This window comes from Aotus nancymaae, unplaced genomic scaffold, assembly GCF_030222135.1.
Source record: "Aotus nancymaae isolate 86718 unplaced genomic scaffold, 86718_ANA_hifiasm-v0.15.2.pri h1tg000016l, whole genome shotgun sequence".
Taxonomy (NCBI): domain Eukaryota; kingdom Metazoa; phylum Chordata; class Mammalia; order Primates; family Aotidae; genus Aotus; species Aotus nancymaae.
Window position 1 is genome coordinate 6269693 of NW_026988428.1, and position 22378 is coordinate 6292070.

The 22378-nt window shown below is 37.7% G+C and overlaps 1 protein-coding gene across 6 annotated transcripts in view; it reads left to right on the forward strand.

Annotated features, from left to right (window-relative positions):
- The first annotated feature begins 304 nt into the window (after window positions 1-304).
- CEP83 (centrosomal protein 83) overlaps window positions 305-22378 on the forward strand; it is a 209690-nt gene continuing 187616 nt past the window's right edge. For 2 of the 6 annotated variants that reach the window (XM_021675611.2, XM_064376883.1), the window contains exons 1-2: window positions 308-537; window positions 1786-1892. The gene's annotated coding sequence lies outside the window, so the exon portion shown is untranslated. Of the gene's footprint in view, window positions 538-1785; window positions 1893-22378 lie in introns of all 6 variants that reach the window. The other 4 variants (XM_064376882.1, XM_021675608.2, XM_021675614.2 and 1 more) reach the window with 3 other exon arrangements.

The window sequence follows — 22378 nt, forward strand, 5'->3', positions numbered from 1 at the left end:
TGTGTTCGCGCAGCCCGAACCGCTCCCGCCTGTGTTCGTTTGTCTCCTCCCTCTAACGGCTCCAGCAGAAACCGGCGTCCTTGGCGTGGGTGACGTCGGCGTCGGGGCGGGACTTCCTGCTTCGCGAGCTGCCGGGCCTAGCAACAGAGCCCGCTCCTCTAGGCTGGAGGGGCGGTGCGATGAGGCGGCTTCTCGACCGGACGTCGGCGCCGGAGGTGACTCCGCGCCCCTGAGGTGCGGGGCTTTTCACCGCTCCCGCCGCCGCCGCCGCCGCCGCCGCCGTCGGACCTCTCCTTGGGATACTTCACATTTCCCTAGGGACTGGAGCCCGAGGGGTCCGCTCGGCCCTCCTCCTCCTCTTTCTCCTCTTCAGCTTGCGCCGCGAACTGAAGAGCAAGGCGTGGCGGGCTGGGCCGACACCCCGCTGTGGGACCGTAACCCTTAGTCCCAATGCCTCCGTGAGCAAAGTTGAGTGGTGCCGGTGGTTGGAGCTGTGGAGGTGTCCTTGGTGGCGAGCGCGGCCAGAACTCCGGTCACGTAAGTTTTCCATGTGCGCGTTGCAAGGAGCGTGCGAGCGTCTAGTATGTAGCCTTTCTGGGGACGGCGTCTTGTTTGTTTTTTTGGAATACTCATTTTGTCCCTCCACAAACTACCCTTGAATCCATTTTTAATTTTCCTCGTAAAGTAGTGGAAATGCGTGCCAGAAAAGTAGGCAGAGACACTTGCTCCGAAGCCAACTGGATGCACGTGAAACTCTTTATGGAGCTTTAAGATGCACTCTGGCGTGGTGGTTGTGTAGCCAGTTTAGCAAATGGCCAAATGTTTAAGTACCTCCAGGTTAATTTACGATGAAAAAGCTATGCTACCATTTTCCTTGTCTTTGAAGACAATTTGAATGAATAATGATGTCAGCTGTCATTACTTAGATAACGCCTAAAATATGTTAGCGGAGGACGGCTTTGAATACTTTGGTAAATCTTTAGTGTCCAACTTTTGACTGTACTCAATGGGCATTTTGCCCTTAAAAATATCCACTGCTAAGTATTTTTAAAGTCTTTGATTACTTTAGTTGTAGTAAGGAGGCTCTTTCAAGTCTCACAGATGTCTAGGATAAAGAGAGACTTGCCTGAATTTCTTGTATATGATGTATACTTCATATCTGTTCAGACTTTGAGCAGCTCTAAAACGGAGTATGTTGTTAAAGCAGTGCTTTTGTTACCAAGCAACATCTCTGTAAACAAGTCTGACATTCAACTAAAACACAAATGTATCTATCGTACAGTTACCTGGATTCAGAATTCTCGGTATTTATGAGTTTAGCCTGTAAGTGGTTAAATACTCACCTTTTGTGTTCAGGTTTGATTTCAAACTTACTTTGTTCAGAATTATTAGAATGCTTTATTCATTTGAGACTGAGTGTTGCTTTATCGCCCAGGCTGGAGTGCAGTGGTGCGATCTCCGCTCATTGCAACTTCCTCCTTCGGGGTTCAAGCGATTCTTGTGCCTCAGCCTCTGAGTAGCTGGGATTAAAGGCGCGCGCCACCACGCCCAGCTAATTTTTGTATTTTTAATAGAGGTGGGGTTTCACCGTGTTGGCCAGGGTGGTCACCTCGGCCTCCCAAAGTGCTGGGATTACAGGCATGAGCCACCGTGCCAGGTCAGAATGCTTTAAATTACAAGTGTCAGCACTCTCCTGAGAGTTTGAGAATGGTTTTGAGTTATCCTTCGGTTATGTAGGACAGAGTATGCTCGTTATTCCCCTTACTTTGAGTATTTTCTTTCCAGGTCAGATGAAGTGTGCAGACTGTATTTAGGAACATTCTCAAATAATAGTGAAATACAATTTAGAGTTCGATGCAGCACTGGGAGATTGAAACACTGATTATTCACAGGTAGGTTTTTTGTTTTTGTTTTTGTTTTTGTTTTGAGACGAAGTTTTATTGTTGTCCAGGTTGGAGTGCAATGGCATGATCTCGGCTTACTGCAACCTCCGCCTGCCGGGTTCAAATGATTCCCCTGTCTCAGCCTCCCGAGTAGTTGGGATTACAGGCGCATGGCACCACGCCCTGCAAATTTTTGTATTTTTAGTAGAGATGGTTTCAGTTTCACCATGTTGTATTTTTAGTAGAGATGGTTCACCAGTTTCACCAGGCTGTTCACAAACTACTGACCTCAGGCGATCCTCTTGGCCTTCCAACGTGCTGGGATTATAGGGGTGAGCCACCGGTTCTGGCCTATTCACAGGTAGTTTTTAATCCTTGGTTTACCAGTCACCACATTGTCTCCTCTTATTGAACCCTTAATGATATAATTTGTATGGCAAGTTGTTAGTTTTCAGAGCGCTTTGTGAATAATCTTTTGAATCAACAACCTTTCAAGTAAGGAAGTATGAGAGAACATTTGAGACAAGACTAAATTACTTCTTTGAAATCAATCTATTAATAATGGGAATTGCAACTTGAAATTTAATGTTCTTTACATCAGAGGCCCTTACTGTATTGCTGAAATCCATGAACTTCATTTTAGTTCTTTCCTTTTTTTCTTTGCTGTATGCTGATGTTGAAGTAATGAAATATTCAAAAGTTGGGCAAGACAGAGGAGGAAAAAAAATCAAGAATGACTTGTATGATAAAATTCTTAGTGTTCAGAAATCAGTGTTTTGTCATGGGATGTTCTAATTTAAGAAGCTTAGAATGAAATCTTAACAGAAAGATGAGTGAATTTTAGTGAATTGTCAGAATTTCCCCACCCCCTAGGCACTGTATCTTTGCCTAAAGTAAATGAGCTTTTAATTTTGTCTTACATAATATATTAGGTTCAGTAAGTAAATTTCTCATATTGTTTAACCTGTATATGCTTTTAGGGATGTGTGTAAATCTGTGTAAAAAACTTCCTGTTAATCCAAGTTCACATTTCTTGACTTAAGCTGAATTCTTTGAAATCTCTCATCTTGCGTTTCAAGCATATGTTCTTTTTGGAAAAGGTGTTTCTGCCCAGATTGGTTTATTCGCTATCTCTTAAATCTGCTCTGTACTTTCTCCTTTTCATATTAGTCTGCATGTCTTTCTATCCCCCATGACCTGATTTCGTCCCTTCTTTCTTAAAATCTAAATCGTACCTTTTCTATAAGGTTCAATTCCACCATGACTTCATACATACATTGGAATAGTATGTATTTGTGAGTTACATTTATTTGATACTTATGCTTTTATTCTATTATTTTAGCTTTTTTGACTTCCTAACTAGATTGTAAGCTGTTTAAAGGCAGGACTTCAGATCTCGATGAGCTGTATCCTTAGTCTTTTCCAAATAGAAGTTGCTAAATAAATGTTTCCTAAAGATGACTGATATGGTTAGGCTTTGTGTCCCCACCCAAATCTCACCTTGAATTATAATCCCCATAATCCCCATGTATCAAGGGAGAGACCAGGTGGAGGGAATTGGGTCATGGTCAACCCCCATGCTGTTCTCATGATATTGAGTTCTCATGAGATCTGACGGTTTTGTAAGCATTTGGTAGTTCCTCTTGCATTCATTCTCCTTCCTGCTACCTTGTGAAGAAGATGCCTTTTGCTTCCCCTTTACCTTCTGCCATGATTGTAAGTTTCCTGAGGCCTCCCCAGCCATGTGAAACTGTGAATCAATTAAACCTCTTCCCTTTATAAATTACCCAGTCTCGGGCAGTTCTTTATAGCAGTATGAAAATGGACTAATACAATGACAATTATGCATTTCTACATCCCCCCCTTCTATAGTATTATAAAAGTAAGAAGATTGTTTAGAGAAGACAGTAATTGAAGGAGAAATGGCAACAGTAAGCCATAAAAAGAATTAAGGAGTAGGAATTCACGAAATCAGAAGTAAAGGCTCTGTTCCTAGAAAGTGAGTATTTGAGAATTTTCCATGACAATACCAGCGGTAAGGACTCTCTCAGGAATGCTAGTACTATTCCCAGTGGGCTTGGAGAGTGTGATCAGTTTCCTGGTTCCTAGTAAAATATTATTTTATTAATTATATTTTTTCATCAGGACTGCCCTCTCTAGGTCATAGAGAGATGACTGACTGTGAAGTCTAGTACTCTCTCTTTCTTTCTTTTTCTTTTCTTTGTGGAGTCTTGCTTTATTGCCTAGGCTGGAGTGCAGTGGTGCGATCTTGGCTCACTGCATCCTCCACCTCCTGGGTTCAAGCGATTCTAGCTGAGAGTACACACACCTGCCACCACATACTACTGAAAATTTTTGTATTTTTAGTAGAGACAAGGTTTCACCACACTGGCCAGACTGGTCTCAGAACTTCTGGCCTTAAGTCATCTACCCACCTTGGCCTCCCAAAGTGCTGAGATTATAGGTGTGAGCCACTGCACCAGGCCTGCTATTTCTTTTAACTGAACCATAATCAAAGATGGAAGAAATTAAGAAAGTGAGGAAATGCCCAGTTATTTGCCTTCTGTATATTGTGACTTCAGATTGCTTTTGGATTAAAATTCATAGTAGGAACCTAAACCTGGTCGTTCCCTTTTGGAAAGCACCTATCTGTCTCAGACTATGTCTGTAAAATGTCCAGGTAGGTCGAGTGTGGTGGCTCATGCCTGTAATTCCAGCACTTTGGGAGGCCAAGGTGGGTGGATCACGAGGTCAAGAGATCGAGACCATCCTGGCCAACATGGTGAAACCCCATCTCTCCTAAAAATACAAAAATTAGGTGGGCGTGGTGGTACATGCCTATAGTCCCAGCTACTTGGGAGGCTGAGGCAGGAGAATCGCTTGAACCCAGGAGGTGGAGGTTGCAGTGAGCCAAGATTGTGCCACTACACTCCAGCCTGGCAACAGAGCAAGACTTTGTCTCAAAAAAAAAAACAAAAAACAAATGTCCAGGTAGTTTTTACGGTCTCACCCAAAATTCTGTATCTGATGCTTGTAACAAAGAGTTACTTCAATTGAAGGTATAAAAGATAAAGTTGAGTTTCAGAATGCTTTCATAAATATTTGTTTGATCCAGTTATTTCTTGGGTGAATTTGCCATTCTAGCTTCTGAGTTGTTGCCCAGTAACACAACTGCAGTATAGCGTTGCAACCCTTGAAAACAGTAGCATTGAACTTTAGGGATTTTCCTGTTGAAGTTGCAGTGCCTATCTCTGGTGTTCACGTTCAGTCTCTCTCAGGTATGATTGCACTTTGTTTTAAGGCAGCTATTTTAGATATTGTTAAACTTAAGCGGCATACAATATATACTTTTTTTTTTTTGGGACAGATTCTTGCTCTGTCGCCAGACGACAGCCTGGAATCCAGTGGTGTGATCTTGGCTCACTGCCACCTCCACCTCCCAGGTTCAAGCAATTCTCCTGCCTTCTGAATAGCTAGGACTGCAGTCACCACCACACCTTGCTCCATATGTCTATAAAGTGTCTCCAGGCTAGAGTGCCGTGGTGTCATCTCGGCTCACTGCAACCTCTGTCTCCCAGGTTCAAACCATTCCTCTGCCTCAGCCTCCTGAGTAGCTGGGACTACACTATGCCTAGCTAATTTTTTGTATTTTAGTAGAGACGGGGTTTCACCATGGCCAGGATGGTCTTCTCCTGACCTTGTGGTCTGCCAGCCTCGGCCTCCCAAAGTGCTGGGATGACAGGCGTGAGCTACTGTGCCTGACAGAAATGGTTCTTTATAACATTTTTGTATTACTTCTAGAGCTTCGTAGGAAGCTTAGGTCAATAAGCACAATTTAATAGGGACTGTAATTTTGTGGGAAGAGAACTGTGATTCAGGAGACCAAGGGTGAGTCACTTCACCTTTCTTGGCCTATTTTCTCATTTGAAAACAAATCTCTGAAAGTTGCCTTCAGAGATTGTATACTTCCTATTTGAAACAAATTTTGTTTCTCCTGTTTATTGGTTTAATCGGTATTTGAGATCCTATTATGTGTCTTGAGCTATGCTAGGCACTGGGGAGATTGTGAATAAGACATAGTGCTAAGTCTCATGTGCCTTACTGTCTGATGGGAGAAATGGACAAAGTAAATAGTAATTTGTAATAAAGCATGTGAGGTGCTCTAAGGATAAATAAGAATATGTTCTGGGGCATGTAAGAAGGATACCTGGCCTAGAACTAGACAGAATATGCTAAAATTGAGGAATGTCTCATTAGAATCTTGTAAGCGTAGTTTTAGGGTGTACAGAGCAGTCCTCAATTTGGCCTGGAGGGAGTCAGTCAAAGAAAACTAGGGAGACATTTCTTGAAGTTGGAGAGAGAAAAAAGTCATCAACAATAGTGGTAGTTGAAATACCGGGTATAGATGAGGTTCCAGAGAGAGATGTGTAGAATTAGAAGAGAGCTTGTGAACAGCAGCATGTAATGGGTAGGTGGAGAAAGAAAGTAGGGAAGAAAACCAGAATAGGGTATGGTTTTGAAAGCCAAAGAAGGAATGCACATCGCATTTAGTTTATTGATTAAATAGAAATTGTTACTCAAGAAACATTGACTATGTAGTCCTATAAACATAAACCCATCTAAATAAAGATGTCCTCTACAAAGATCTGAACTTGCAAATCGGGGTAGTTTAAGTCCTTGTTTAGCAGCATAACAGAGGAAAGAGAGTGTACTTTGCAGCCTGCATGCTGAGATTGAAGGTTAGATTACTAGCTGCTTGACTTTTTGAACCAGTGACTTAATTTTTTGGTCCTCATTGTCTTCATACATAAAATACCTTTTTTTTTTTTTTTTTACAAGAGTCATGCATGGATTAAAAGAAGGTAAGTTGTAAACCTGACTTTTAGGGGACATTCTTTATTGATTTTCATCCAGGCCATTGTTAATGACTCTTCTGAACTACATATCCTTCTTTTCCTTCCCTATTCCCAATCATATTCTTTTATCTTCAAGAGCCACCAGAATTCCTGCCTTTTCTTTGATATCTTCTTATATGGATGATATTCCAAATTTTCTGTAATGGAATGAGCATGTCCTGTGTCCCTCAGAATTGGCAACACTATTCTTCTTCTTTTTTTTTTTTTTTTTGAGACGGAGTTTCACTCTTGTTACCCAGGCTGGAGTGCAATGGCGCGATCTCGGCTCACCACAACCTCCGCCTCCTGGATTCAGGCAGTTCTCCTCCCTCAGCCTCCTGAGTAGCTGGGATTACAGGCACGCACCACCATGCCCAGCTAATTTTGTATTTTTAGTAGAGATGGGGTTTCACCATGTTGACCAGGATGGTCTCAATCTCTTGACCTCGTGATCCACCCACCTCGGCCTCCCAAAGTGCTGGGATTACAGGCGTGAGCCACCGCGCACGGCCCAACACTATTCTTCTTTAAAGCCTTAAGAAGGAAATTATATTATCTCACATGTAAGAAGTTTGGAGATAGGTAGTTCTAAGATTGTCAATTGAGTGGCTCAGTGATAATCTTTAAGCACCTGGGTTCTTTTTGTTTGGTCATCCTTTGAACTCACCCTTGATTACTACAACAATCACCAAGTTTTCCAAAGTTTGGAAAAGTTAGCTTATTTTTTCTACTCAGCCCCTTTTAAACAGCTTTATTAAGGTATGCTTTACCTGCCATAAAAATCACTCATTTTAAGTGTGCAATTTAATGGCTTTTAGCAACTTTGTAGAGTTGTTAACGTGTCATCACAAGACAGTTTCTGAACATTTTATCAATCCCACATGTTCTCTCAAGCCCATTTGCATTTAATATAACTCCTTCCTCCAGCTCCAGAGAACCACTGATGTACTTTCTATCAATATAAATTTGTCTTTTCTAGATATTTCATATGAATGGAATCAAACAATATAGTAGTCTTTTGTGTCTGGCTTCTTTCACTTCATGCTTTTTACGTTTGTTAATGTATGTACCAATGTCTTTTTCTTTTTAATTGTTGAATAGTATTCTTATGTATTTCCAGTTCACCAGTTGGATGGTATTGGGGAATAGTGGTTCCCATTCACTGGTAACTGATGAATAGTATTTCCCATTCACCAGGTGATAGACATTGGATTATTTCCAGTTTTTGGCTATTATGAATAATGCTGCTATGGAGAATTGTCTGTAATTCTTAGCATGAGCATATGTATTCATTTCTTTTGGGTAAATTCCTAGGAGTGGAATTGCTGAGTCATATGGTAAGCTTATTTTTAACTTTTAAAGAAACTCAAAATGTAGCTGTACCAGTTACATCCTACCAGCAATGTGTATTCCACATCTTCACCAACAGTTGGCATTGTCTTTTTAATTATAGCCATTCTAGAGAGTATCTTGTAGTATCCCATTGTAATTTTAATTTGCATTTCCTTAATCACTAATGTTGGACATCTTTTTGCGTGTGTTGTTGTTAGCTATTCATAAGTCATTTTTGGTGGAATAATCTGTTTAAGGCATTTGCCCAGTTTTAAGCTGGGTTTTTTTTTTTTTTTTTTTTTTTTTGGTCTTATTGAGCTGTAAGAGTTCTTTATATATTCTGGATAAAAGTTTGTATTGTTTTTAATATCAGAGATAAGATTTGTAAAGATTTCTCCCAGTTGGTGTCTTGGCTTTTCAGATTTTTACTGATGTCTTTTGAAGTGCAAAAGTTTTTAATGAAGTTCATTTTGTGTGTGTGTATGTGTGGCATATACTTTCATGTTATGTATAAGAGCTTTTTGACTAATTCAAGGTCCCAAAGATTTTCTCTTGTGTTTTCTTTGAGCTCTTTCCTTTAAATCTAGGATTCATGTTGAATTAACTGTGTATATGATATAAGAAGAGGATGTAAGTTCATTTTTTTAAAAATGTGAATGCCAAATTATTCAGTACCATTTGTTAAAAAGAGTGTTCTTTTCCATTCAGTTGTATTGACATCTTTGTAAAATATCAGTTGACTATAATGTTAAGAATTTATTCCTGTACTCATAGTTCTGTTCCATATGTCTATAAACCTATCCTTACTCCACCATTCTCTCTTGATTAATGCAGTTTTATAGTAAGTTTTAAAATAAGTAGTGTAGCATTTTCTTCTTTTTCAAAATTGATTTTATGTTCTTTCCATTTCGATATACAATTTAGGATTAGCTTGTCAGTTTCTACAAAAATCTGATATTTGTAGGATTTGCATTGAATCTATCCATCAATATGGGAAGAATCACTAACTTAACAAACTTAAGTCTTTCAATCCATGAACATGTACTTCTCTTCATTTACTTAGATCTTTAATTTCTCTCAATAATGTTCTTTACTTTACAGTGTACAAATCTTGCACTTCTTTGGTTAGATTTATTCCTAAGAATGTTATAATTTTGATTCTCTTGGAAATGGAGTTTTCATGATTTGCTTTCAGATTGTTCATTGGTAGCATAAAGAAATGCAACCAATTTTTGCATATTGTTTCTACATAGATGATCATGTCTCAAAACAATGATACTTTTTTCTTTCCAATCTCAATGTTACTTATCTCTTTATTTTTGCTTTAATTCTTGGGTTAGACCCTCCAGTAAGATGTTGAATAGAAGTGTTGAATGTGCATTGCATTATTCCCAGTCTTAGGGAGAAAACATGCAGATTTTTTACCATCAGGTATAAAGTTAGTTGTATATTTTCTGTAGATGCCCTTTGAAGAAGGTTAAGAAAGTTCCCTTATGTTCCCAAGTTTGTTGCGAGTTTTTAATCATGAATCGGTGTGAGATTTTATCATGTTTTTTTCCTGCATCTGATGATATGGTTGTATGATTTTTATTTTATGGCTATATGGTTAATATGCTATATTAATTGATTATGGGAGATTAAACCCCTTCTGTATTCCTAGGACAGATGGCACTTGGTCATGCTATAAGGTCTTTTTTTTTTTCTTAATTTTTGAGACACAGTCTTGCTCTGTGACCAGGCTGAAGTGCAATGGTGTGATCTTGGCTTACTGCAGCTTCGAACTGCTAGGCTCACATGATTCTCCTGCCTCAGCCTCGCAAGTGACTGGGGCTACAGGTTCACACTACCACACCTCGCTTTTTTTTTTTTTTTTGGTATTTTTTGTAGAGACAGGGTTTTGCCATGTTGCCTGGGCTGGTCTTGAACTTGGTTCAAGTAGTTTACTCTTGAACTTTGGCCTCCCAAAGTGCTGGGACTACAGGCTTAAGTCACCATACCAAGCCCATGCTGTATAATGTCTGTTATATGTTGTTGAATATGGTATGTCTGAATATTGTTAAGGAATTTTGCATATATGTTCCTGAGGGATATTAGTCTTTTGGTTTCTCATGATCTTTTATCTGGCTTTGATAGCAGGGCAACACTGGCCGCAAGCAAGAATTGCATGGTGCTTCCTGTTCTGTTTTTTCAAAAATAGTTTCCAAAGGATTGCTCTTACTTCTTTAAATGTTTGATAGCATTCATTAGTGCAGTTGTGGGGGCCTGGGCATTTCTTTATGGGAATATTTAAAATTATTAATTTAGTTTCTTCACTTCTTGTTATGGGTCTATTCAGATGTTCTCTTCCAGAATTTTGGTAATTTGTGTGTTCTAGGAAGTAGTCCATTTCATATACGTTATCTAATCTGTTGATATAAAGTTCGTATTAAAACATCTAAGTTAATAATTTAAGATTGGCAGTGATTTTTGCCTCTTTCATTCTTGATTTTGGTAATTTGAATCTAATTTTCTTGGTCATTCTACCGAAGGGTTTTTTTTCTGATTTTGTTGAGCTTTTCAAAGAACCAACCTTTTATTTCATTGATTATTTTTTGTATTTGTATTTCCTATTTCACTGATTTTCCCTCTAAAAATTATTTTTTTTCCTGCTTGTTTTGGGTTTAATGTCCCCCCTGCTCCTTATTTTTCTAGTTTCCTAAGATGGAAGTTTAGATTATTGGTTTGAGAACTTTTTTCTTTTCTTCTATAAATGTTTAAAACTATACATTTTCTTCTAAACACTGCTTTAGTTGCATTCTGTACATTTTGGTTTGCTGTGTTTTGTTTTCATTCAATTCAAAATACATTTAAAAAATTTTTCTTGCAATTTCTTCTTTGATCAATGGATTATTTAGAGGTATGTTTTAAAATTTACCAATAATTGAGATGTTCCCAGATTTATTTTTGTATTGACAACGAATTCCATTGTGATTAGATCATACATTTTTTATGAGTTTAATCTTTTAAATTTTATTGAGACTTTTTTTATTGTTTTGTGCCCACTGAGTGTATCCTGGAAAATTTTCCTTGTGTGTGTGAAAAGGATGTATATTCTGCAATCATTGGGTGATATTTTCTGTCAGTTACGTCAAGTTTATTGATGAGATTAGTCAAGTCTTCTATGTTCTTGGAGATTTTCTGTCTTGTTTTATCAGTCATTGCAGTCTTCAGCTGTTTTTGTTGAATTATCTATCTCTCTTTTTAATTATCTCTATTTTTCTTTGCTTCATGTATTTTGGAGTTCTTTTGTTACATGGACAGTTATTGTTATATCTTCCTGATAGATACAGTGACTCTTTTCATTATGAAATGTGCTCCTTTGTCAGTAATATTTCTTATATTAAAATATATTTGTTTCTTTGTACCATACCCACTCTCATTTTCTTATGGTTACTGTTTCTATAGTGTTTTTTTTTTTTTTTTAATCCTTTTAATTTTAACCTATTTATGTCTTTGAATTGAAGATTTATCTCTTGTTGACAGCCTATAGGTAAGTTTTGTGATCCATCCTAACATAATTCCCCCTTTGAATAGAGTGTTTAGTTCATTCATGTTTAATATAATTGTTGATATTATTGGATTTACATCTACATTTTTCATTTTTGTTTTCTATTTGTCTCATTTGTTTTTTGCTTTTTCCTCTTTTCCTTCTTTACCTTCTTTCTGTTTCAAATATTCTTTAGTGTATCTTTTTAATTCTGTTGATTTCTTTTGCTATAGTGTTATGTTAGGGATTACAATATGCCTTTTAACTTATTACAGTCTCCTTCAGAATAATACTAAATTCTAATAAATTATGGAAACTTCCCTCCAGTTATCTCTTTTCTCTTTTTAGTGCTATATATATTACAGCTGTGTGTATTACAAACCCAGCAATACAATACTATAATTACTCCTTTATGTAGTCTTATATCTTTAAAACAGATGAATTGAGAATAATTATATTTTTAGAGTCTTTAATATTTACTGATGTAATTATAGTTTCCAATGAACTTCATTCTCCTGAAGATTATTCCTTCCTTTTCTTTTCTTTTTTTAGACAGATTCTCATTCTGTTGTCTAGGCTGGAGTGCAATGGTATGATCTTGGCTCACTACAACCTCCGCTTACCTGGTTCAGGGCGATCTGCCTGCCTCACCCTCTCAAGTAGCTGGGACTACAGGCATGTGCCACCACACCTGGCTAATTTTTGTATTTTTTGTAGAGGCGAGGTTTTGCCATGTTGCTCAGGCTGGTCTTGAACTCCTGGACTCAAGCGAGCCACCTACCTCAGCCTCCCAAAGTGCTGAGATTACAGGTGTGAGCAACTGTGCCCAGCCTAGATTAAAGTTATTCTGTGTGTGACTTCCTTTTATCCTGAAGAAATTCCTTTGGTATTTCTCATAAGGCATGCCTCACAGCAATGACTTCTGTTAGTCTTTGGTTGTCTATCTGGAAATGTCTTTATTTCATCTTGAAGGGCAGTTGTGCTGAATGTAGAAGTTTTAGTGGTTTTTTTGATTTTGTTTCTTTAAAAAAATCTTTTTTCCCACCTTATCATTTCTTATGAGAAATAAGTTGTTAATAATATTGTTGTTGCCCTGTATGTGAAGAGTTGCTTTTCTTTTGCTCTCTTTTAAAGATTTTCTCTTTGTCTTTCACTGTTTGTAGGTTTCTTTGTTTTGGATTTGTTGAGTTGCTTAGATGTGTCCATTAATGTTTTTCATTAAATCTAGGAAGTTTTTGGCAATTATTTCTTCAAAACTTTTTTTCTGCCTTTCTCTCTTTCCTGACCTTCTGGAACTCCCACTATGTATTTCATGTACAGGATGTCATCATTTAACGTTATTTTTTATTATTTTTTTCTTTGAGACTGAGTCTTGGTCTGTTGCCAGGCTGGAGTGCAGTGGCGCGATCTCAGCTCAGTGCAACCTCTACCTTCCAGGTTCAAGTGATTTTCATGCTTCAGCCTCTTGAGTAGTTGGGACTACAGGCATGCACCACCACACCTGGCTAATTTTTATATTTTTAGTAGAGACTGGGTTTCACCATGTAGGCCAGGATGGTCTTGATCTCCTGACCTTATGATCTGCCTGTCTTGGCCTCCCAGAGTGTTGGGATTATAGGTATGAGTCACCGCACGCTCAGCCGTCACGTAACATTATTGATAGGTTCTTGGAAACTGACTTTAAGTGAAATAATGTATAATGAAATCAACTTTACTCTAGGCTAATTGATAAAAACAAGAGCTAAATTCCTATAGCTTATCTCTGGCCAGAAAACATCATCAAACTTCTAAATAAAGACCCAGGACACTTCCAACATTAAACATTGAAATAAATGTGAGTTGTAATGTTTAAGAAAGATTAGTAAAAACAAGTAAGATAGTTACCTAATTTTTAGTGAACCAGTGAGTGACAGTGGTCATAGTGGTGGTGGGTTAAACCAAGAAATAAATGTTTGCAAAGCAAAAAATAAAAGAGGCATCTCTTACTATCATGTAGTTCAAAAATAATCACAAATATGGCAGGCTTGATAAGAGTGCTTTTGTACTATATCATATATTGTTATGCATTTACATGATTTTATACTTCGTTTGAGTTTTTATTTTACAATAATTTGTACTCATTTATTCATTTTCCGACCTGCTCTAGGATTCAGAGTTTCCGGTGGTCAGAGCCTATCCTGGCATGGAACCAACCCTGGACAGCATGACATTCCATTGCATGGTGCATTTAAACATACACCCATACTCATTCTTACTGGGACAATTTAGATCTGCCGGTGAACCTGACATACACATCTTTAGGATATGAGAAGGGGAAGCTGGAGTACTTGGAAAACATAAACAAATGTTTACTTAATCTTTTTTGGTGAAGTTTCCATTTAAATATTTTGCCCATTAAACAAAATTAGATTGTTTATTTTCCTGTCATTTAGTTTTGAGAGTTCTTTATTGTGGGTGCAAGTCCTTTATTAGATTTATGATTTGCAGTTTTTCCCCTGAGCCTGGTATATCTTTTTATTTATGTAACAGTGGATTTTGAAGAGTAGAAGTTCTTCATTTTGATGAAATCCAGTTTGTCAGTTTTTTATTTTATAGATTGTGCTTTTGGTGTTATATCTGAGAAGTGTTAACCCAAGATCAAAACAATTTTCTCCTGTAGTTTTTTCTAGGAGGTTTATAGTTTAGGTTTTCAATTCAGGCTGCTGATTTATTTTGATTCTATTTTTGTATATGGTATGAGAAACAACTTGAAGTTCTCTCTGTCTCTCTGTCTCTCTGTCTCTCTGTCTCTCTCTCTCTCTCTCTGTGTGTGTGTGTGTGTGTGTGTGTGTGTGTGTGTGTGTGTATGGAAAAGGCAATTGTTCCAGGACTGTTTGTTGAAAAGACTATCCTTTCTTTACTGAATTGACTGCATTTTTGTCAGAAATCAATTACTGTTTATATTTGACTGTATTTCTGGACACTCTTTTGTTTAATGGATTTTTGTGACTGTCTGATGTAATACTACATAGTTTTGATTGGTATTCTACTCTTGTTTTTTGAAGTTTTTTTTGGCTATTCTAGGTCCCTGTGTTTCTGTATGAATTTTAGAATCAGCTTGTTACTTTGAAACTGTCTCTGGTATTTTGAATGACATTGCATTGAATTTGGGAGAAATTAACATCTGTCTTAACAGTATTGAATTTTCTGATCCATGAATGTGGCATATCTTGCTATTGTAACCTGCTTTTTTTAAAAAAAAATTATAGATATGGGGTCTCACTGTGTTGCCCAGGCTGGTCTTGAACCCCTGGGGTCAAGTGATCCTCCCACCTCGACCTCCCAAAATTCTGGAATTACAGGCATGATCCACCACATCTAGCCATGACCTGCTTTTTTAATAGTCTTTTTCCATTCTAAACACCACTATTAAGTAAGTACCATGATTCTTAACTGATTCTTACTTAACTGATCAGGACAAGAACTGATTCTATTCTCCACTCCTACTTGGAATTTAGGATGTACTCAGTAAACATTTATTAAATGATAAAGAAGATTCTTGAACATAAATGTTTGTGCATCTCTCTAATTAGATTCTTAGGATTAATTTTGGTTGGTAGACTATCCTCCAGATTTTTTTATTTTTGAGTTAGAAATTTCTTTTTTTATTTTATTTTTATTTTTTTTATTTATTTTTTTTTTTGAGACGGAGTTTCGCTCTTGATACCCAGGCTGGAGCGCAATGGCGCGATCTCGGCTCACCGCAATCTCCGCCTCCTGGGTTCAGGCAATTCTCCTGCCTCAGCCTCCTGAGTAGCTGGGATTACAGGCACGCGCCACCGTGCCCAGCTAATTTTTTTGTATTAGTAGAGACGGGGTTTCACCATGTTGGCCAGGCTGATCTTGAACTTCAGAATCACTTGAATCTGGAGGGGCAGAGGTTGCAGTGAGCCGAGATTGCATCATTGTACTCCAGCCTGGGCAACAAGAGCAAAAACTTCATTTCAAAAATGAAATGAAGAGACTCGGTCTCAAAAAAATATATGTGTATATAGAGTAAATATCCTGGGGCAAGCACAAGGGAGGCAGAAACCTATGAAGCACACGGGCAAAAGCTACTCTTTATGTTCACTTTTAGAGTGACTAAAAGCTCTGGAAATAGTTTTATGATTTTGCAGACTGTAGGGTTTCAGGTTTGACTCTGATCATGATTTGTGGATTAATTAATAAGATTTAAGAAGGTATTTTACTTTGGCATAACTGTATGAACAAAGTTGTGAAGGCAAGAAGAAACGTGTTTAAGGGTCTGTAAGCTTAATTAACTCTAGCAAAGAGGCCCTGTGGGGCAGCAAAATGTTTGAATTTGTTTAGGGAGCTGGCTAATACAGGGCTGTGAATTTAGCTGGGAAATTTAGATTTGAGTCGGAAAATGAGGATTATCATAGGAGTTACAGTGGGGAAGATAGTATATGAGAAAGATTGTCTTAATGATATCTGTAGGCTATGTAAGAATTAGGAAAGACTGAAGTCTGGAACACTGTCTAGGAGGCTTCTGTTAAGTGTAAGATATTTAAGATTTGGCACTGGAGTGCAGTGGCTCTAGAATGGGGAAGAATGATTAAATTCAACCAACAGATAAAGAAGAATCAGCAGGATTAATTTGTTACAAATAGAGGATGGGAATGGGTTGTGTGTTAAGAAATGAAAGGAGGATAGTGGTAACTGAGTTTTTTAAGGAGACTTAGAAAATTTGAAGCTAATGAACTGAATTTTTGTTAAGTTAATGTCGAGAGTATGTGATAACTTTTCCTCACCTATCACTAGGTTAATGACTGAGACCCCTATAACAAAGACAGATTATCAAGAGGAAAGCATACAAATTTATTTGATAGAAGCTTTACTTTGTATGAGCCTTCAGAAATGAAGACCGAAAGAAACAGGGAAAATCCATGTTTCTCTAAAAAATATTATTTCAGTAGTTTTTGGGAACAAGTGATGTTTGGTTACATGGATAACATCCTTACTGGTGATTTTTGAGATTTTGGTATACCCATGACTTGAGCAGAGTATACGGCACCCAATGTGTAGTCTTTTAACCCTCACCCACCCTTCCCCCCAGGTCCCCAGAGTACATTATATCACTTTTATGCCTTTGCATCCTCATAGCTTATGTCCCACTTGTAGTTGAGAACATATGGTGTTTGGTTTTCCGTTCCTGAGTTACTTCACTTAGAATAATGGTCTCCAACTCCATCTCGGTTGCTGTGAATGCCTTTATTTCACTTCTTTTTATGACTGAGTAGTATTGCGTGGCATGTAATGTACCACATTTGTTTTATCTACTCATTGGTTGATGGGCATTTAGGCTGGGTCCATATTTTTGCAGTTGCAAGTGTGCTGCTATAAACATACATGTTCAAGTCTTTATAATAATGACGACTTTTCCTCTGGGTAGATACCCAATAGTGAGACTGCTGGATCCAATGGTAGTTCTACTTTTAGTTCTTTAAGGAATCTCCATGTTGTTTTCCATAGTGGTTGTACTAGTTTACCTTCCCACCAGCAGTGTAAAAGTGTTCCCTTTTCATCACATTCCCGCCACCATCTATCTTTTGATTTTTAAATTATGGCCATTCTTGCAGGAGTAAGGTGGTAGCGCATTGTGGTTTTGGTTTGCATTTCCCTTACAGTGATGTTGAGCATTTTTTCATATGTGTATTGGCCATTTGTATATCTTTTGAGAATTGTCTATTCATGTCCTTTCCCCAATTTTTGATGGGAATATTTGTTTTGTTCTTGTGGATTTGTTTGAGTTCCTTGTAGATTCTGGATATTGGTCCTTTGTGAGATGAATAGTTTGTGAATATTTTCTCCCACTCTGTGGGTTGTCTGTTCACTCTGCTGATTATTTCTTTTGCTGTGCAGAAGCTTTTTAGTTTAATTAAGTCCCATCCATTTATTTGCATTTTTGTTGCATTTGGTTCTTGGTCATGAACTCTTTGCCTAAGCCAATGTCCTAGGGATTTTCGGATGTTATTTTCTAGAATTTTTATGGGTCCAGGTCTTAGATTTAAGTCTTTGATTCATCTTGAGTTGATTTTTGTATCAGGTGAGAGATGAGATTCCACTTTCATTGTTCTACATGTGGCTTGCCAATTGTCCCAGCACCATTTGTTGAATAGGTTGTCCTTTCTCTGCTTTATGTTTTCGTTTGCTTTGTCAAAGATCATTTGGCTGTAAGTACTTTGGCTTTGTTTCTGGGTTCTCTATTCTGTTCCATTGATCTGTGTGCCTGTTTTTATATCAGTACCATGCTGTTTGGTAACTATAGCCTTGGTAGTATAGTTTGAAGTCGGGTAATGTGATACCTCCAGATTTGTTCTTAGTCTTGCTTTGCAGGTCCTTTTTTGGTTCAATATGATTGTATTGTCTAGTTGAATGATGGTGGTGTTTTGATGAGAATTGCATTGAATTTGTAGATTGCTTTGGCAGTATGGTCATTTTCGCGATATTGATTCTACCCATCCATGCACATGGGATGTAGTTCCATTTGTTTGTGTTGTCTATGATTTCTTTCAGCATTGTTTTGTAATTTTCCTTGGAGAGGTCTTTTCACCTCCTTGGTTAGGTATATTCCTAAGTATTTTATATATTTTTTGCAGCTATTGTAAAAGGGGTTGAGTTCTTGATTTGATTCTCAGCTTGGTTGCTGTTGGTATACAGCAGAGCTACTGATTTGTGTACATCGATTTTGTATCCTGAAACTTTGCTGAATTCATTTACCAGTTCTAGGAGCATTTTGGATGAGTCTTTAGGGTTTTCTAGATATATGATCATATCATCAGCAAACAGCAACTCTTTGACTTCCTCTTTATCAATTTGGATTTCTTTCTCTTGTCTGATTGCTCTGGCTAGGACTTCTAGTACTATGTTGAATAGAAGTGGTGAAGGTGGACGTCCTTGTCTTGTTCTAGTTCCCAGCAGGAATGCTTTCAGCTTTTCCCTGTTGAGTGTAATGTTGGCTGTGGGTTTGTCATAAATGGCTTTTATTGTCTTAAAATATGTCCCTTCTATGCTGATGTTACAGTCAGTTTTAATCATAAAGTGATGCTGAGTTTTGTCATGCTGTTTCTACATCTATCGAGATGATCATGTGGTTTTTGTTTTCAATTTTGTTTATATGGTGTATGACATTTATTGACTTCCATTTGTTAAACCAATCCTGCATCCCTGGTATGAAACCCACTTAATCATTGTGTATTTTCTTTTTGATATGCTGTTGTATTCAGTTGGCTAGTATTTTCTTGAGGATTTTTTCATCTATATTCATCAGGGATATTGGTGTGTGGTTTTCTTTTTTTGTTATGTCCTTTCCTGGTTTTGGTATTAGGATAATAGTGGCTTCATAGAATGATTTAGAGAGGATTCCTCTTTGTCTGTGTTTTGGAATAGCTTCAGTAGGATTCTTACCAATTCTTCTTTGAATGTCTGATAGAATTCACCTGTGAATCCATCTGGTCCTGGACTTTTTTTTTGTTGTTGGCATTTTCTAAAATTACTATTTCAATCTTGCTACTTATTGACCTGTTCAGAGTTTGTTTCTCTTCCTTCCTGGTTTAATATAGGAGGGTTGTATATTTCTAGGAATTTATCCATCTCCTCTAGGTTTTTCAGTTTGTGTGCATAAAGATGTTCATAGTAGCCATACAACGGCACGATCTTTTGTATTTCTGTGGTATGACTTTTGATAGCTCCTATTTTGTTTCTAATTGAGCTAAACTCTCTTCTCTTGGTAATATTGCTAATGGTCTATCGATTTTTGTCTTTTTTTATTAAAGTTTTTACAATGTTTATACTTTTATTTAAAAAAACTATTTCACATTTGTCTCTACAGCCTTATCAAAGGGAGAACTTGTTTTTTTTTTTGCATAACTTAAAAAAAATTTTTTTTATTTTTTGACTTTTTAAAAAATTATACTTTAAGTTCTTGGGTACATGTGCAGAACATGCAGGTTTGTTACATAGGTGCACACGTCCCATGGTGGTTTGCTACATTCATCCACCCATCATCTACATTAGGTATTTCTCCTATTGTTATCCCTCCCCAATCCCCCAACCCCTGCTATCCCTCCCCCAGCCCCCCCCCGACTTCCTGACAAGCCTCAGTGTGTGATGTTCCCCTCCCTGTGTCCATATGTTCTCATTGTTCAACACCCACTTTTGAGTGAGAATATGCAGTGTTTGGTTTTCTGTTCTTCTGTCAGTTTGCTGAGAATGATGTTTTCCAGCCTCATCCATGTCCCTGCAAAGGACATGAACTCATCCTTTTTTATGGCTGCATAGTATTCCGTGGTATATAGGTGCCACATTTTCTTTATCCAGTCTGTCATTGATGGGCATTTCGGTTAGTTCCAAGTCTTTGCTGTTGTAAACAGTGCCACAATAAATATACGTGTGCATGTGTCTTTATGGTAGAATGACTTATAATCCTCTGGGTATATACCCAGTAATGGGATTGCTGGGTCAAATGGTATTTCTGGTTCTATATCCTTGAGGGATTGCCACACTGTCTTCCACAATGGTTGAACTAATTTACACTCCGACCGACAGTGTGAAAGTGTTCCTATTTCTCCACATCCTCTCCAGCATCTGTTGTCTCTTGATTTTTTTAATGATCACCATTCTAACTGGCATGAGATGGTATCTCAATGTGGTTTTGATTTGCATTTCTCTAATGACCAGTGATAATGAGCTTTATTTCATATGTTCGTTGGCTGCATAAATGACCAGAAGTGTCTGGTCATCTCCTTTGCCCACTTTTTGATGGAATTGTTTTATTCTAGTAAATTTGTTTAAGTTCTTTGTAGATTCTGGTTATTAGCCCTTTCAGATATGGGTAAGTCCCCAAAATTTTTTCTCATTCTGTTGGCTGCCAGTTCACTCTAATGGTAGTTTCTTTTGCTGTGCGGAAGCTCTTAAGTTTAATTAGATTCCATTTGTCTGTTTTGTCTTTTGTTGCCATTGCTTTTGGTGTTTTAGTCATGAAGTCCTTGCTTCTGCCTGTGTCCTGAATGGTATTGCCTAGGTTTTCTTCTAGGGTTTTTATAGTGTTAGGTCTTATGTTTAAATCTTTAATCCATCTGGAGTTAATTTTTGTATAAGGTAAAAGGAAGGGATCCAGTTTCAGTTTTCTGCATATGGCTAGCCAGTTTTCCCAGCACCATTTATTAAAGAGGGAATCCTTTCCCCATTGCTTGTTTTTATCACGTTTGTCAAAGATCAGATGGTTGTAGATGTGTGGCGTTACTTCTGAGGCCTCTGTTCTGTTCCATTGGCCTATATCTCTGTTTTGATACCAGTACCATGCTGTTTTGATTACTGTAGCCTTGTAGTATAGTTTGTAGTCAGGTAGCGTGATGCCTCCAATTTTGTTCTTTTTGCTTAGGATCGTCTTGGCTATGCGGGCTCTCTTTTGGTTCCATGTGAAGTTTAAGGTGGTTTTTTCCAATTCTGTGAAGAAAGTCAATGGTAGCTTGATGGGGATAGCATTGAATCTATAAATTACTTTGGGCAGTACGGCCATTTTCATGATATTGATTCTTCCTAACCGTGAGCATGGAATGTTTTTCCATCTGTTTGTGTCCTCTCTTAATTCCTTGAGCAGTGGTTTGTAGTTCTCCTTGAAGAGGTTCTTCACATTCCTAGGTATTTTATTCTCTTTGTAGCAATTGTGAATGGGAGTTCACTCATGATTTGGCTCTCTGTTTGTCTGTTATTGGTGTATAGGAATGCTTATGATTTTTGCACATTGATTTTGTATCATGAAACTTTGCTGAAGTTGCTTATCAGTTTAAGGAGATTTTGGGCTAAGACAGTGGGGTCTTCTAAATATACAATCATGTCGTCTGCAAATAGTGACAATTTGACTTCCTCTTTTCCTAATTGAATACCCTTTATTTCTTTTTCTTGCCTGATTGCCCTGTCCAGAACTTCCAATACTATGTTCAATAGGAGTGGTAAGAGAAGGAAGACATCCTTGTCTTGTGCTAGTTTTCAAAGGGAATGCTTCCAGTTTTTGCCCATTCAGTATGACATTGGTTGTGGGTTTCTCGTAAATAGCTTTTATTATTTTGAGATACGTTCCATCAATAGCTAGTTTGTTTAGAGTTTTTAGCATAAAGCGCTGTTGAATTTTGTCAAAGGCCTTCTCTGCATCTATTGAGATAATCATGTGGTTTTTGTCATTGGTTTTGTTTATGTGATGGATTACAGTTGTGTATGTTGAACCAGTTTTGCATCCCAGGGGTGAAGTCTACTTGATTATGATGGATAAACTTTTTGATGTACTGTTGCAATTGGTTTGCCAGTATTTTATTGAAGATTTTTGCATCGATGTTCATCATGGATATTGGCCTGAAATTTTCTTTTTTAGCTGTGTCTCTACCAGATTTTGCTATCACAATGATATTGGTCTCATAAAATGAGTTAGGGAGGATTTTCTCTTTTTGTATTGTTTGGAGTAATTTCAGAAGGAATGGTACCAGCTCCTCTTTGTACCTCTCGCAGAATTCGGCTGTGAACCCGTCTGGTCCTGGACTTTTTTTTTTGGTTGGTAGGCTATTAATTGCTCCCTCAACTTCAAACTTTGTTATTGGTCTATTCAGGGATTCATCTTCTTCCTGGTTTCGTCTTGGGAGGGTGTAAGTGTCCAAGAATTTATCAATTTCTTCTTGATTTACTGGTTTATGTGCATAGAGGTGTTC